Here is a 15133-nt window from a genome sequence, read left to right on the forward strand (position 1 = left end):
AGAGTTATACAGCACGGATAGAGGCCCTTCGGCCCATCGTGTCCGCGCCGGCCATCAGCCCTGTCTACTCTAATCCCATATTCCAGCATTTGGTCCGTAGCCTTGTATGCTATGGCATTTCAAGTGCTCATCCAAATGCTTCTTGAATGTTGTGAGGGTTCCTGCCTCCACAACCCTTTCAGGCAGTGAGTTCCAGACTCCAACCACCCTCTGGGTGAAAAAGTTCTTTCTCAAATCCCCTCTAAACCTCCCGCCTTTTACCTTGAATCTATGTCCCCTTGTTATAGAACCCTCAACGAAGGGAAAAAGCTCCTTAGTATCCATCCTATCTGTGCCCCTCATAATTTTGTACACCTCAATCATGTCCCCCCTCAGCCTCCTCTGCTCCAAGGAAAACAAACCCAATCTTCGCAGTCTCTCTTCATAGCTGAAGCGCTCCAGCCCTGGTAACATCCTGGTGAATCTCCTCTGCACCCTCTCCAAAGCGATCACATCCTTCCTGTAGTGTGGCGACCAGAACTGCACACAGTACTCCAGCTGTGGCCTAACCAGTGTTTTATACAGCTCCATCATAACCTCCTTGCTCTTATATTCTATGCCTCGGCTAATAAAGGCAAGTATCCCATATGCCTTCTTTACCACCTTATCTACCTGTTCCGCCGCCTTCAGGGATCTGTGAACTTGCACACCAAGATCCCTCTGAGCCTCTGTCTTGCCTAGGGTCCTCCCATTCATTGTGTATTCCCTTGCCTTGTTAGTCCCTCCAAAGTGCATCACCTCGCACTTTTCCGGGTTAAATTCCATTTGCCACTGTTCCGCCCATCTGACCAACCCATCTATATCATCCTGCAGACTGAGGCTATCCTCCTCGCTATTTACCACCCTACCAATTTTTGTATCATCAGCGAACTTACTGATCATACCTTTTACATTCATATCCAAGTCATTAATGTAGACCACAAACAGCAAGGGACCCAGCACCGATCCCTGTGGTACCCCACTGGCCACAGGCTTCCAGTCACAAAAACAACCTTCGACCATCACCCTCTGCCTTCTGCCACTAAGCCAGTTTTGTATCCAAAGTGCCAAGGCACCCTGGATTCCATGGGCTCGTACCTTCTTGACCAGTCTCCTGTGGGGGACTTTATCGAAGGCCTTACTGAAATCCATGTATACCACATCCACTGCGTTACCCTCATCCACACGCCTAGTCACCCCCTCAAAAAATTCAATCAAATTAGTCAGACATGATCTTCCCTTGACAAAGCCATGTTGACTATCCCTGATTAATCCTTGCTTCTCCAAGTGGAGACTAATTTTGTCCTTCAGAATTTTTTCCAATAATTTTCCTACCACTGATGTTAGGCTCACTGGCTTGTAGTTCCCCGGTTTTTCCCTACTCCCCTTCTTGAATAATGGTACTACATTAGCGGTTCTCCAGTCCTCTGGCACATCCCCTTTAGCCAGAGAGGTTCTGAATATATGTGTCAGAGCCCCCGCAATCTCCTCCTTTGCCTCACACAGTAGCCTGGGATACATTTCGTCCGGGCCTGGGGATTTATCCATTTTTAGGCCTGCTAAAACCGCCAATACCTCCTCCCGCTCGATGTTAATATGTTCGAGTATATCACAGTCCCCCTGCCGTATTTCTATGTCTACATCGTCCTTCTCCATAGTGAAAACAGATGCAAAAAATTCATTTAGAACCCCTCCTACATCTGCCGGCTCCACACACAGATTGCCATTTTTGTCCCTAATGGGCCCTATTTTTTCCCTAGTCATCCTCTTACCCTTAATATACTTATAAAACATCTTAGGATTTTCCTTTATTTTGCTCGCCAGTGTTATTTCATGGCCCCTCCTTGATCTCCTAATTTCTTTTTTAAGTATCCCCCTGCACTTTTTGTACTCCTCTAGGGCTTCCTCCGTCTTTAGCCTTTTGTATCTGCCAAAAGCCCTCCTTTTTTTCCTAATCCATTCTCGTATATCCCCTGACATCCAAGGTTCCCTGGAGTTCTTGGAACCACCCTTGACCTTTACGGGAACATGTTGCCATTGTATGGTCTCAATCTCCCTTCTGAAAGACTCCCATTGCTCCGATGCGGATTTTCCTACAAGCAGCTGATCCCAGTCCATTTTGGCCAGATCCTGCCTTCATAGAATCATAGAATCATAGAAGTTACAACATGGAAACAGGCCCTTCGGCCCAACATGTCCATGTCGCCCAGTTTATACCACTAAGCTAGTCCCAATTGCCTGCACTTGGCCCATATCCCTCGATACCCATCTTCCCCATGTAACTGTCCAAATGCTTTTTAAAAGACAAAATTGTACCCGCCTCTACTACTGCCTCTGGCAGCTCGTTCCAGACACTCACCACCCTTTGAGTGAAAAAATTGCCCCTCTGGATCCTTTTGTATCTCTCCCCTCTCACCTTAAATCTGTGCCCCCTCGTTATAGACTCCCCTACCTTTGGGAAAAGATTTTGACTATCGACCTTATCTATGCCCCTCATTATTTTATAGACTTCTATAAGATCACCCCTTAACCTCCTACTCTCCAGGGAATAAAGTCCCAGTCTGTCTAACCTCTCCCTGTAAGTCAAACCATCAAGTCCCGGTAGCATCCTAGTAAATCTTTTCTGCACTCTTTCTAGTTTAATAATATCCTTTTTGTACTCCTCTAGGGCTTCCTCCGTCTTTAGCCTTTTGTATCTGCCAAAAGCCCTCCTTTTTTTCCTAATCCATTCTCGTATATCCCCTGACATCCAAGGTTCCCTGGAGTTCTTGGAACCACCCTTGACCTTTACGGGAACATGTTGCCATTGTATGGTCTCAATCTCCCTTCTGAAAGACTCCCATTGCTCCGATGCGGATTTTCCTACAAGCAGCTGATCCCAGTCCATTTTGGCCAGATCCTGCCTTCATAGAATCATAGAATCATAGAAGTTACAACATGGAAACAGGCCCTTCGGCCCAACATGTCCATGTCGCCCAGTTTATACCACTAAGCTAGTCCCAATTGCCTGCACTTGGCCCATATCCCTCGATACCCATCTTCCCCATGTAACTGTCCAAATGCTTTTTAAAAGACAAAATTGTACCCGCCTCTACTACTGCCTCTGGCAGCTCGTTCCAGACACTCACCACCCTTTGAGTGAAAAAATTGCCCCTCTGGATCCTTTTGTATCTCTCCCCTCTCACCTTAAATCTGTGCCCCCTCGTTATAGACTCCCCTACCTTTGGGAAAAGATTTTGACTATCGACCTTATCTATGCCCCTCATTATTTTATAGACTTCTATAAGATCACCCCTTAACCTCCTACTCTCCAGGGAATAAAGTCCCAGTCTGTCTAACCTCTCCCTGTAAGTCAAACCATCAAGTCCCGGTAGCATCCTAGTAAATCTTTTCTGCACTCTTTCTAGTTTAATAATATCCTTTTTGTACTCCTCTAGGGCTTCCTCCGTCTTTAGCCTTTTGTATCTGCCAAAAGCCCTCCTTTTTTTCCTAATCCATTCTCGTATATCCCCTGACATCCAAGGTTCCCTGGAGTTCTTGGAACCACCCTTGACCTTTACGGGAACATGTTGCCATTGTATGGTCTCAATCTCCCTTCTGAAAGACTCCCATTGCTCCGATGTGGATTTTCCTACAAGCAGCTGATCCCAGTCCATTTTGGCCAGATCCTGCCTTATCCTATTAAAATCGGCCTTCCCCCAATTTAGAACCTTTATTTCCGGCCCCTCCCTGTCCTTTTCCATGACCACCTTAAATCTCACCAAATTATGGTCACTGTCACCAAAGTGCTCACCTACTAGCACTTCTTCCACTTGGCCGGCCACATTCCCTAGAATTAGGTCCAGTACCGCCCCCTCTCTTGTAGGACTTTCTACATGCTGGCTCAAAAAGCTCTCCTGGATGCACGTTAAGAATTTTGTACCCTCTAAGCCTTTTACACTCTGAGTATCCCAGTTAATATTGGGGAAGTTGAAATCCCCCACTATTATTACCCTATTATTTGCACAATTTTTTGAGATTTGCCTACATATCTGTTCCTCTATCTCCCCCTGACTGTTTGGGGGCCTATAGTACACTCCCATCAAAGTGCTTGCCCCCTTTTTGTTTTTAAGCTCCACCCATATGGCCTCATTAGAGGAACCTGATAATATATCATCCCTCCTTATGGCAGTAATTGATTCTTTAATTAATATTGCGACCCCCCCTCCTCTTATACCTCCCCCTCTGTCTCGCCTGAAGATTCTGTACCCCGGAATATTGAGCTGCCAGTCTTGCCCCTCCCTCAACCATGTCTCTGTGACAGCAACAATATCATACTCCCATGTGTTTATCAACACCTTCAGTTCATCCACCTTATTCGCAAGACTCCTTGCATTAAAATAGATGCCATCCAGCCTTGCCCTCACATATTTGCCCTGTCTTCCAAGCTGACTTGTTTTTTTCTCTATATTTGGCTGCACATCACCCCCTATTGTAGCTCCACTCTGTATCCCATCCCCCTGCCAAGTTAGTTTAAACCCCCCCCAACAGTGCTAGCAAACCTCCCCGCAAGGATATTTGTCCCGCTCTGGTTCAGATGCAACCCGTCCGACTTGTACAAGTCCCACCTTCCCCAGAAGCAGGCCCAGTGATCCAGGAAACTGAAACCCTCCCTCCTGCACCAACTCTTTAGCCACGCATTCATCTGTTCTATCCTCCTATTTCTATACTCACTAGCCCGTGGCACTGGGAGTAATCCAGAGATTACAACCTTTGAGGTCCTGCTCTTTAATCTGCTACCTAGCTCCCTAAATTCTTGATGCAGGACCTCATCTCCCTTCCTACCTATGTCGTTGGTCCCAATGTGGACCACGACCTCTGCCTGCTCACCCTCCCCCTTGAGAATGCCCTGAAGCCGCTCAGTGACATCCATGACCCTGGCACCAGGGAGGCAACAAACCATCCTGGAGTCACGTTTATGGCCACAGAAACGCCTGTCTGTTCCCCTTACGATAGAATCCCCTACCACTATAGCTCTTCCACTCTTTTTCCTCCCAGCCTGTGCAGCAGAGCTACCCCTGGTGCCAGGAAGTTGGCTGCTGCTGCCTTCCCCTGATAAGTCATCCCCCTCAACAATATCCAAAGCGGTATATTTGTTTGAGAGGGGGACAGCCACAGGGGACCCCTGCACTGCCTGCCTGCTCTTCTTACTCTGCCTGGTGGTCACCCAATTACTTCCTGCCTGTACAACCTTTACCTGCGGTGTGACCACCTCACTAAACGTGCTATCCACGACGTTCTCAGCATCATGAATGCTCCTTAATGAATCCATCCGCAGCTCCAGTGCCGCAATGCGGTTTGTCAGTAGCTGCAGCTGAATGCATTTCCCGCACACATGGTCGTCATGGACACCGGAAGGGTCCCTGATTTCCCACATAGAGCAGGAAGAGCATAACACGGGGCTGGGCTGTCCTGACATGACTTACCCTTTAACTAATTAATTCAAATTAAATGAATCCCACCAATTTCACTTCAATTCAAAAGGTATACTCAAGGGCCCTTGCTGAACAGCAGTCCCCCACTACACAACAGAGACCAGAGAATCCACAAACTCTAACCTTAGACAAATTCAGAGAATCCGAAAAGTGCTAGTTTCTCGAGTGCTTTTTCCTATGCTTTATCATTATGTTTATCTCTTCTGTTTTGGAGCTTACATTTATTGCCCCCTGACCCACTTCCTCATTTCTAAAGAGGCCACAGTGGGTTTCCCAATGGGAATTCCCCTGTATCTCTGCTTTTAGGAGGAATGAGGAGAGGCAACAGACACCAGGCACACAGGAGGGGTTAAGGGAGCCACCCACCAGCCCCCTCACTCCAGATATCCAGGCTGCTCCTACCTCCAGCCTCCCCACCATTTGTACTTGACAAGTGAGTCATATCACATGCTGCAACTCAACCTTTAGCCCACTAACCAGGCACTGAGCTGCCCGCGGCCATGAAGGACACAACCACCTCTGGGGACATCAGTAGCGTTACTGTGGGATTGGCAATCAACTGAAGCTATGAGAGGTTATAACTATCAGGAAAGACTGAACAGGCTGGGGCCACTTTTCTCTAGAAAAGAGAAGGCTGAAGGGTGACCTAATAGAGGTCTTTAAAATTATGAAAGGATTGGTTAGGGTAGACGTAGAGAAGGTTTTTCCACTTGTGGGGTGTCCAAAATTAGGGGCTATAAATATAAGATAGTCACTAATAAATCCAATTCAGGAGAAACTTCTCTACCCATAGAATGTGGAACTCGCTACCACATGGAGTGGTTGAGACAAGTAGCATAGATGCATTTAAGGGGAAGCTAGATAAACACATGAGGGAGAAAGGAATAGACAGATGTGTTTATAGAGTTGGATGAAGTAGGGAGGGAGGAGGCTCATGTGGAGCATAAACACCGGCATAGACCAGTTGGGCCGAATGGCCTGTTTCTGTGCTGTAAATTCTATGTAATTCTATATAATTTTATCGCAACAATGCTCGGTGGCAGTGAATAAAGCGAATCAGATGTTGGAATGGATCAAAAAGTCAATATTGAGCCAAAATAGTGAGGTAATCCTGCCACTTTATAAATCATTAGATTACTGTGTACAGTTCCGGTCGCCAGAGTACAAAAAGGATATTGCAGCTATTGAAAAGATACAGAAGGGAGCATCCCTCCCTAAATCTCTCTACCTCTGCACTTCTCTCTGCGTCTTTAAGATGCTCCTTAAAAGTTACCCCTTTGACACACCTGCCGCAAATATCTCCTGATGTGGCTCGGTATCAAATTTTGTTTGATTACGCTCCTGTGAAGTGGCTTGGGACATTTTACTGCGTTAGTGGTGCTATATCAATGCACGTTGTTGTTGTTGAGAGCAAGCAGAATGATTGAGTGGGTGGATGGAATGGCTTATGAGGAGCCATTATGTAAATTGGGCATGTTCTGACTGGAAAAGAGAAGGTTGAGAGGTGATGTGATTGCTGTTTTTAGGATTCTAAAGGGACTAGATAATGTCGACCATGACCAGCTGTTTCACCCTGTCCAGAACAGTAGAACCAGAGGACACGGCCTGTGCTTGAAGGGGGTCAATTCAAAACTGATCTGGGGAAGCCATGTTTCAGTGAGTGAGTGGTCAATCTATGGAGCAGACTCCCTCAGGAGACGGTGGAAGCAGTTAGCATTGATTCATTCAAATGCAAATTAGATAGATTTCTTTCAGAAAATAACATTTCGGGATACAGTGTATGAGGAATTTGAGGCATGACGTGGTAAGTGGAGCATGCTGGGAAGGATAAAGGTGACTTTGGACCTATGGTTCCCAAAGCTCTCCACGACTGGGGGTTTCCTCAGGTCATTTCTGGGTCTGTTGTAGACTCAATGATAGAGATTGATTAGTCAACAACTCCATTGTCGTATCATGTGACTACCAGGATGGTGGAAGGGGAACTAGGACGGCCTTTTTTTGTCTCGCAATTCCTCCGTTCCTCATTCCTTTGTTAGCCAATCAGATGCACAGATGCTTAAAGCAAATCACAGAGGCATTGTTTGCTGGAGAAAGCCAGTTCATTCACTTCTCCATTGGACAGCCTGACGGGGCCACTGCAATTTTACACTGAGTGGCAAGATTTCCACTGCATGACGGTTAAAAAGGGGTTCGCTGTTCGCCCCGCGGCTCACTGGGAGCGAGAACTTACGTGGAAGCGGATTTTTTCGTGTTGAGCATGGAAGCAAACATGGCGGCCAATTGCTGCACAGCAAGATCCCATAAGCAGCAATACGACGAATGACCAGCTAATTGGTTGAGGGAAGAATGTTGGCCAGGCCTTCTGGAGAATTCTCCCTGCTCTTCTTCAATATAGTGTAATGGGATCTTTTTTTAACCTTGACCTGAGCAGGTAAACACGGTTTCAGTTACGAACAAATGAAAATGGCAGACAGCTGGTCCATTGAGTCTGCCCCATACTGTCGTGGCTCAACTGAACGTCATGACCCTCGTCGCCACCCATGCCAACCCCCACCGCTCCCCAATCACCCCCACCCCCCCATCACCATCCCCACAAACTCCTGGACGGGCAAAAAAAAACCTAGGCCAATTTAGGGAAGAAACAATCTGGGGAAGTCCTCTCCGACCACTGAAGATGATCAAACAAGTTCCTGGAGACCACATCGACCAGGAGACACATCGCCCAACATCCCACCTACCTTTTGTAAGCTGCAATGTCAGCCATGGTCACCAGCTCCCTTTTGAACATTTGCAGTGAATTTGTGTTCACTGTACGGGGCCAGCAAAGTGTTCCAAAGGGTAAGAACTCTCTGTGAAAAGAACCTCCCGGTCCACCATCCTGACATTACGCTTAGTTCTATGTTTAAATACATGTCCCCGGTCCTCCCTAATCTACCTAACTCAACTAAATCCATCCACATAGACTGAATCTATCCCTTTTGTTCCTGTATAGCTCTCAATCGAATCTCCTCAAAGTCCAAGCTTTTCTACAGCAAAAAACCCCAGCTCTCTAAACCTATTGTGGTAAGTGAGGGTCTTTAAACTAGATATCACTCTATTGACCCTCTGAAAGACTGCACCCCAGACAATGCAGCACTCCCTCAGTACTACACTGAAGTATCAGCCTAGATTATGTGTTCAAGTGCTGGGGTGGGACTTGAACTTACAACCTTCTGACTCAGAGGTTGTAAAATGCAACCATAAAACTCCAAATGTTGCCAGGAGTGAATTCATCACTAGATTGCCAACATTGTAAGTACTTCTCCTATTCTGTTCCTTCTCTAACTCAGTGACCTCCTCCACTCAACACGATTCCCCTCCACACTCACCAACTTCCTTTAGCTTGCATTGTACACAGCCTCCATTTCTCTTGCACGGCAGTGGTTGAGTTACTGCACCTTGATCTTCTCCGTACCTCTCACTGGGGCAGTGGGAATCATGTTTCTTTCAGTTCTTCAAAGAGAATTATTTTGTGTTACTTCTAACAAGTCTAATCCCACCCTTATCTTTGAGGGCCCCCACCCTTAGTCCTTCTTCATCTGTTTATTCTTGAGATGTGGGTAACACTGGTCAGGTGATCTTTGTTGCCCATCTCTAGTTGCTTGGAGGGCATTAAGAGTCAAACACCTAGTGCAGGAGTAGAGTCCGCTATAGGCCCAGACTGGATAGAGGTGGCAGGATTCCTTCCCTGAAGGACATTAATGAACCAATTTGGACTTTTACATCAATCTGGCAGCTTTCATAGTCATTTATCTGATGTCAGCCAACAAATTACCAAATTTATTGAATTCAATTTTATAACTTGCCGTGGTGGGATTTGAACCCATGACCTCTGAGTTGCTAGTCCAGTACCATGACCACCAGGTTACCGTGACTCAAGTTGGTAGCACTCTCGCCTCTGAGTCAGAAGGTCATGGGTTCAAGTCCCACTCCACAGACTTGAGCACAAAAGCTATGCTGACACTTCAGTGCAGTACTGAGGGAGTGCTGCACTGTCGGAGGTGCAGTCTTTCGGATGAGTGGTTAAACCATCTGCTCTCTCAGGTGGATGTATAACATCCCATGGCTCTATTTTGAAGAAGAGCAGGGGGGAGTTCTCCCCGGTGTCCTGGCCAACATTTATCCCTCAACCAACATCACAAAAAACAGATTATCTGGTCATTATCACATTGCTGTTTGTGGGAGCTTGCTGTGAGCAAATTGGCTGCCGCGTATCCTACATTACAACAGTGATGACACTGATACCAGTAATGATAAACTATAATTATGAGTTACCTCGCTATGGCCTTCCCCACACCTCCACTACTCGCCTTTAAACAGCCACCCAACCTCAAACAGACTATCGTTCGCAGCAAATTACCCAGCTTTCAGGAGAACAGCGCCCACAACACCACACAACCCTGCCACGGTAACCGCTGCAAGACATGCCAGATCATCGACACGATACCACCATCACACGAGAGGACACCACCCACCAGGTACATGGTTCATACTCCTGTGACTCGGCCAACGTTGTCTACCTCATACGTTGCAGGAAAGGATGCCCCAGAGCATGGTACATTGGCGAGACCATGCAGACACTGCGACAACAGATGAACGGACACCGCGCAACAATCGCCAGACAGGAGGGTTCCCTCCCTGTCGGGGAACACTTCAGCAGTCAGGGACATTCAGCCACCGATCTTCGGGTAAGCGTTCTCCAAGGCGGCCTTCGAGACACACGACAACGCAAAATCGTCGAGCAGAAATTGATAGCCAAGTTCCGCACCCATGAGGACGGCCTCAACCGGGATCTTGGGTTCATGTCACGCTACACGTTACCCCACCAGCGAACAAAAGCTATCTGTTTTTAATATAATGGGTCATTTGCTGGCTTTCTCTGCCTTCCGGATGTTTCTGCCTCTCTCTCTGTTTTTTTTCCTGTTTGTTTTTTTGTTGAATGTGTATTTGGGGGTTCTGTAGGTGACACCTCTCTGCCTGAACACGGTGATTGCCTTGGCAACGGGCAGTTGCAGGGGCAGTCTGTAAACACCATGTATTGTTCTATATGTATAAATGCGTAGGCTTCAAGGAGCTCTTGACATTTACCTGAGGAAGGAGGAAGCCTCCGAAAGCTTGTAGATTTCAAATAAAAATCGTTGGACTATAACTTGGTGTTGTAAAATTGTTTACAATTGTCAACCCCAGTCCATCACCGGCATCTCCACATTATAATTATGAGGAGAGACTTGAGATACCGGGACTATTTCCACTGGATCAGAGAAGGTTGAGGAGATTTAAAGAGGTCTTTTAAAATTATGAAGGTTTTTGATAAAGTAAATAGGGAAATAACTTTTTCATCTGATTGGGGGAGACAGTGATGAGGGGTCATCAGTTTAAAGTTGTCACTAAGAGAGAGGTTAGGGAAAATGTCTTTACATTTAGGGTTATTGGAGCATGAAATGCCTTGCCACAGGGAATAGTTGAGGCATTGCCTCTTTTAAGGGAGAATTGGATAAATATTTGAAGCAGAGGAAGATGCAGGGCTATGGGGAGAGCACAAGGTAGAGGAGTTAGTTTTTGATTACTTTAGCGAAGGGCCGGCACAGACACAATGGGCAGAATGGCATCCTGCTGTGCTGTAAATATCTGAGTTTTTATGTTGATGTTCTTGGCACCATCTCCTCTGGTCTCAAATGGAACTCTCGCTTATCTCCATCGCTAAAGCTGCTTCCAGGAAAAATATTCTACCCCAGACATTTTTATTCTCCTAGACTATCGCTAACCCGTTATAAAGACCAAGTCAGTCCAAGGCTTGACCACTACTCCAATATCTGGGTAACCTCCTCCTATACCTCTTGGCACAAATGGACAAGATACAAGAAATAACTGGTTGTCTGATGCCTCTCTTTTCTCTCGCCTCTATTCTTTCTCTCTCTCCACCACAACCTTTCCTGTCTCTCACTTCTACAGTCAACGTTCCTTGTTCCTCAATGAACGTTCCTCTCTTATTCCTTCTGATCTCTAAACACACTGCCCTACACATTCTTCCTCTTCTTTATATTCTCACTGTGTTGAAATTAAGGCTCATCTCCCCTTCTCCTATTCCAACTCAATCTCACCCAAGACTTCAAAACTGTTATTGTCCTCTCTCAGCCTTTCCTTCTTGGTCTCCATATTACAAAAAGGATATAAAAGCACTGGAGAAACTGCAAAAAAGATTTACAAGGATGAAACCAGAACTGAGAGCATCAGGAAAGACTGAACAGGCTGGGGCTCTTTTCTCTAGAAAAGAGAAGATTGATAGAGGTCTTTAAAATTATGAAGTGATTCCAGAGGGTAGATGTAGAGAAGATGTTTCCACTTGTGGGGGAGACCAAAACTAGGGGCCATAAATATAAGATAGTCACTAATAAATCCAATAGGGAATTCAGGAGAAACTTCTTTACTCAGAGAGTGGTGAGAATGTGGAACTGCTACCATATGGAGTGATTGAGGCGAATAGCATAGATGCATTTAAGGGAAAGCTAGATAAACACATGAGGGAGAAAGGAATAGAAGGATATTGTGATAGGGTGAGATGAAGTAAGGAGGGAGGAGGCTCGTGTGGAGCATAAACACCGGCACAGACTTGTTGGGCCGAATGGCCTGTTTCTGTGCTGTACATTCTATGTAATTCTTTCTACGCTTCTCAGGCTTGTAAATTCCAAGCTTGGAGACGCTTAATCACCACTTCCTGATTTACCTCATCTTCTTCTTCACTCTTTCTAATCTTGGTGGTGAACTGCATTTGAGCTTCAATCCTTGGTTTCTCAATTTAAAAAAAGACTGTGAGAGACCGCTCTGTTCCTAGAAAGACTTACCATAGAATCATCGAATGATACAGCACAAAAGGAGGCCATTCAGCCCATCGTGCCTGTGCCGGCTCTTTGAAAGAGCTATCCAATCAGTCCCACTCCCTCTGCTCTTTCCCCATAACCTTGCAAATTTTTCCCCTTTAAGTATCTTTCCAGTTCCATTTTTGAAAGTTACTATTGAATCTGCTTCCACCGCCCTTTCAGGCAGCGCATTCCAGATCAGAACAACTCGCTGCGTAAAAAAAATTCTCCTCATCTCATCGCTGGTTCTCTTGAAAATTACTTATGATGCAATTATTGAAGATAATCATTGCTGAAATGATTTGACATACCACAAAATTACAGGGTCACTTTAATGCGATAGAAATTTCTTGTTCTATGTACCTAAAAAAATAGTGTCATCCATTTTCTGCCTGTTAAATATCATTTTGTTCGACAGAATGAATTGCTGATCTTTTTGTTGTGGACCTGCTGCAGTCACTCACAATTCCTGCAGATGGTGCTTTGGAGCTCATTAGAAGCAATTTCTCTCAACAGTGCCCGCCAGCAGGAATCACTTGATACTGCAACAGGTTGTGTTTATTTACAGAAAGAACTTGCATTTAGATAGCGGCTTTCCCGACCTCAGGACGTCCCAAATCGTTTTACAGCCAATGAAGTACTTTTGAGGTGTAGTCACTGTTGTAATGTAGGGAAACGCGGCAGCCAATTTGCGCACAGCAAGATCCCACAATGTGATAATGACCAGATAATCTGTGATGTTGGTTGAGGGATAAATAATGTTGGGAAGAACGTCCCTGCTCTTCTTCGAAATATCGTTTGCATCCACCTGAGGGGGCAGACGGGGCCTCGGTTTAACGTCTCATCCGAACGACGGCACCTCCGACAGTGCTGCACTCCCTCAGTACTGCACTGGAGCGTCAGCCTAGATTTTGTGTTCAAGCCTCTGGAGTGAAGAAGTTCGTCTCGATATTTGTTCCAAAACATACTTTCCGTTTATGTCCTCTGGTTCAACTTGGGCGAACTTTGCAGTCATAAATCACTTTTATCTTATCTATTTCATTTAATATTTAATAGGGTTCAGTAAGGTCCCCTTTAACTACCTCCGCACTAGACTTTAGAACTTATGTTTCTCTACGCTCCGTTCTTAGCTCATGTTGCACTTTGCTGTGCCCTTTCTACTCCAATCTCTCTTTATGATGTGGCACCCAACGTTGAACCCAATAATCTAGATGATGTCTAACCAGGTGCATTGTAAAACCATTAAATTTTAAAAAGAAGCCTCTCCCCATGTTTCTAAATATATTTCCTTTCGGTTGCACAGCTCCCTTGTCGACTGCCATTGTCTGTTGGACATTTCAGTCTGTTCCTGGGCTGCCCGCCATGTTTCTCAGTACCGGCAGCAACTTCCACCTCCTGCCATTAGAGGGCACACCAAGCCTCCTTCGACAGCCCAAGTGGAGATTGGGAACTCGTCCCCAGGTGCAGACTCACTCGGGACAATCCCATGGCCTTTCACTTTGCAGCACAGTAAGTCAGTATCTTAGAATCGTACAGCACAGAAGGAGGCCATTCGGCCCATTTTGCCTGTGCCGGCTCTTTGAAAGAGCTATCCAATTCGTTCCCCCTGCTCTTTCCCCACAGCCCTGCAAATTCTCCTTTTCAAGTATTTATCCAATTCCCTTTTGAAAGTTACTATCGAATCTGCTTCCACCGCCCTTTCAGGCAGCGCATTCCAGATCATTAACTCGCTGCCTAAAAAAAATTCTCCTCATCTCCCCCTCTGGTTCTTTTGCCAATTACCTTAAACCTGTGTCCTCTGGTTACCGACCCTCCTGCCAGTGGAAAGTTTCTGCCTTCTGACTATCAAAACTCATGATTTTGAACCTCTATTAAATCTCCTCTTAACCTTCTCTGCTCCGAAGGAGAACAATCCCGGCTTCTCCAGTCTCTCCACGCGACTGAAGTCCCTCATCCCTGGTACCATTGTGGTAAATCTCCTCTGCACCCTCCATTCCTGAGGCCTCGTCTGCTTTTCCACATGTCGTCTACAATTGTGTGAAATGCACAAAGTTCAGCCTTTCGTGTGGTAGTCAGACCAGTAAATGTTTTTCTAAACTCGCGCCCAGAACGGCAGGCAGGTGTTGTCTGGAATGGTCCACTGTTCTCAATCACTGTGAGATTTACAGGCAGGGCCCACTCTGTCGGCCCTGTGACTATAGAATGAGCGTGGCGGGGAGGAAGGTTGTCTCATGCTCGTCCGTTGTAACTTCGAGGAGACTGGGAATTCCCGGAAAGACAGCGTAAACGCCACTGACACTGTTTCTCCCCCGGTGTTTCCGCAGCTCTCCCTCTGAGGAGCAGGAAAACCTCCGTGGGAGTTCACCCCCAAGATGCCTGCCACGTTATTCCTTCGTATTAACGAAGCCTGTACAACGAGAGGGACGCTGTGTAACCCTGAGGAATGGAGAATGTAGATGAACTGTGTCCAGCTTTGGTCACCAAGACACGAGAAAGAAAGTCCTGCATTTATATAGTGCCTTTCACGTCCTCAGGATGTCCCAAAGAGCCTCACAATCAAAGAAACACTTTTTGAAGCGTAGTCACTGTTGTAATGTAGGAAATGCGGCAGCCAATTTGCGCACAGCAAGATCCCACTACAGCAATTCTGATAATGATATGAGAATCTATTTTCTTTTATTGATGTTGGTTGAGGGATAAATATTGGCCAGGACACTGGGGAGAACTTGGGATTGAGGAAAAAAT

Source organism: Heptranchias perlo, chromosome 41, assembly GCF_035084215.1.
Source record: "Heptranchias perlo isolate sHepPer1 chromosome 41, sHepPer1.hap1, whole genome shotgun sequence".
In the NCBI taxonomy this organism is placed as follows: domain Eukaryota; kingdom Metazoa; phylum Chordata; class Chondrichthyes; order Hexanchiformes; family Hexanchidae; genus Heptranchias; species Heptranchias perlo.